Below are 2,566 nucleotides of genomic sequence, written 5' to 3'. Positions count from 1 at the left end.
TGTTGGCTAATAAAACGTATCAATGCTAATGCTAGGGGTGGCAGGTAACCTAGTGGTTAGAGCGGTTGCTAGATCGAATCCCTGAGCTGACAAGGTAAACATCTGTCGTTCTTCCCCTGAACAAGGCAGTTCCAAGGCCGTCATTGTAAATAAGAGTTTGTTCTTAACTGACTTGCGTAGTTAAATAAAAAATAAAACAAATATAAAATGCACAATCGAAATATTATTTGCGAAATTATAAACACAAGGAACCATATTTTGGGGGAAAATGTTTATGGAGATGCCGGGGATTGAACCCGGGGCCTCATACATGCAAAGCATGCGCTCTACCACTGAGCTACATCCCCTTCCACGTACCTATAGAGAAAATAAGGCAATACAAATATAAGCTCACAAATAGATACACTACAAGCTATAAAAACATCCATTAATCATTGAAACTGTATCGCTTTGCAGTTGCAATCCCCCCCACGCCTCCCAGATTTAGTTAGTTGCCTACGGACGAAAACGGCCATTTTCCACAACCTTCTCCACAAGATGGCAGTAAGGCCGTTTTCTCCATACTAACGTTCCATATCAACCTCAAAGCTTGATTTCACCAGATATTTTATATCACCAGAGAGATTGGATATCGGTGTTATCAAATCTTTCTGGTTAAATCAAACTATGTTTCTCCTCTTCCTCTCTGATTACATATAGCAAAAACGTATTGTAGAAGGTGGGCAAGTTTTTTTTGATTATATCACTTTTAGAATGTAGAAGCTATATGTTACCTAGTTGACCATTTTTACATCACATCAGTCAGGCGGGAAATGCTTTGCTGAGTTCTAGAACATGCACGGGTGACATTGAAGGTCAGGAGGAGCCGTCTGCTGCAAGAAGTATTCAAATATTTTGCTGCTCTAAACAGTCAAAATACTCCAAGAAATGAGTATACACGACTAGATATCATTTTATGAAGAATCCTCTTTTTCCATATGTTTACTGCTTGGTTTATACTTTTAGTAAAACACCAGATCAGGCAGTGTTTAGGCCCAACCAAACGGTCAGCAGAAATGGACCTCACTGAAGACCAGGGGCAGTTGGGCCCACTGACCACTGATGAACCATTCACCATGAAGGAGATAACATAAGGTGCAGATATATTAGTCTACATGAAGACTAGCCTATTTGCATAATCACTAAGTCTTGATAAGCACAACTAGATAAATGGTTCGCAAATGATTTATAAGCAAAGTCATACTAAGGATGGATGATATACTGTATATTATAGGTGATCTGGTGCTTTGCCAAACATTTATATTTGTTTATTTCTTATTTAACTAGGCAAGTCAGTTAAGAACACAATCTTACTTACAATGACGGCCTACCAAAAGGCAAAAGCCATCCTGAGGGGACGGGGGCCTGGGATTCAAAATAAAAAATAAATACAATACTGTATAAATATAGGACAAAACACACATCACAACAAGAGAGACAACACAACACCACATAAAGAGAGACCTAAGACAACAACATAGCAAGGCAGCAACACATGACAACACAGCATGGTAGCAACACAACATGGCAGCAGCACAAAACATGGTACAAACATTATTGGGCACATACAACAGCACAAAGGGCAAGAAGGTAGAAAGAACAATACATCACACAAAGCAGCCAAAGCACCTATGACCACCTATTTACCATTTCAAGTTTTAATGTCACATGCACAAGTACATTGAAATGCCTTTCTTGCAAACTCAAAACACAACAATGCACCCCATATAGACATTTGCTTATCAATGATTTTTATATGGGTGTTATAAAGGATTTATGAAGGCTTTGTTAAGTTTAGTTACTGTAGTTTAAAATAGGATCATGATTTCAAAGGATTTCTTTCCAATCATAAAACTTACACTGCTCTCACCAGAGCGTTATATTGGCAGTACATGTACACTACATAACCAAAAGTATGTGGACACCTGCTTGCTTCCATTCAGCCACAAGAGCATTAGTGAGGTAGGGCACTGATGTTGAGCAATTAGGCCTGGCTAGCAGTTGACGTTACAATTCATCCTAAAGGTATTCGATGGGGTTAAGGTCAGGGTGCTGTGCAGGCTGTTACGGAGTCTACTTGATAGGTAATCGATTAGCTGGGCTGTTCCCCGGACTCCGTATGTAGGGATTTGTACAATGCTTGAACAAGGCTATTGAACTTGGCATTGGTGTCTGCCTTTATTGTTTTATTCAACATAACAAACTGAAACATGGTGTCAGAAGTGGGATATGATTCATCATTCCAGAGAACGCATTTTCAGTGCTGCAGAGTCCAATGGCGGAGAGTTTTACACCACATCACTCCAGCTGACGCTTGGCATTGCGCATGAAGCTGCCGACGAACAGTTTGTGTGCTGACATTGCTTCCAGAGGCAGTTTGGAACTCAGTAGTGAGTGTTAGCACTCAACGGACCCATTCTGTGCTACTTGGGGGACCTACAGCTTCGCGGCTGAGCCGTTGTTTCTCCTAGACGTTTCCACTTCACAATAACAGCACTTACAGTTGACCGGGGCAGCTCTAGCAGGG

The 2,566-nt window shown here is 40.8% G+C and overlaps 1 non-coding gene across 1 annotated transcript; it reads right to left on the bottom strand.

Annotated features, from left to right (window-relative positions):
• Positions 1-275: 275 nt before the first annotated feature.
• trnaa-ugc lies at positions 276-347 on the bottom strand. Its single transcript has one exon. It is a non-coding gene; the product is annotated as a tRNA-Ala (tRNA).
• Positions 348-2,566: the final 2,219 nt, after the last annotated feature.

This window comes from Salvelinus namaycush, chromosome 26 (assembly GCF_016432855.1).
Source record: "Salvelinus namaycush isolate Seneca chromosome 26, SaNama_1.0, whole genome shotgun sequence".
NCBI lineage: Eukaryota > Metazoa > Chordata > Actinopteri > Salmoniformes > Salmonidae > Salvelinus > Salvelinus namaycush.
The sequence above is the reverse complement of the archived record's forward strand: the minus strand, read 5'-3'. Positions and strand labels throughout refer to the sequence as shown.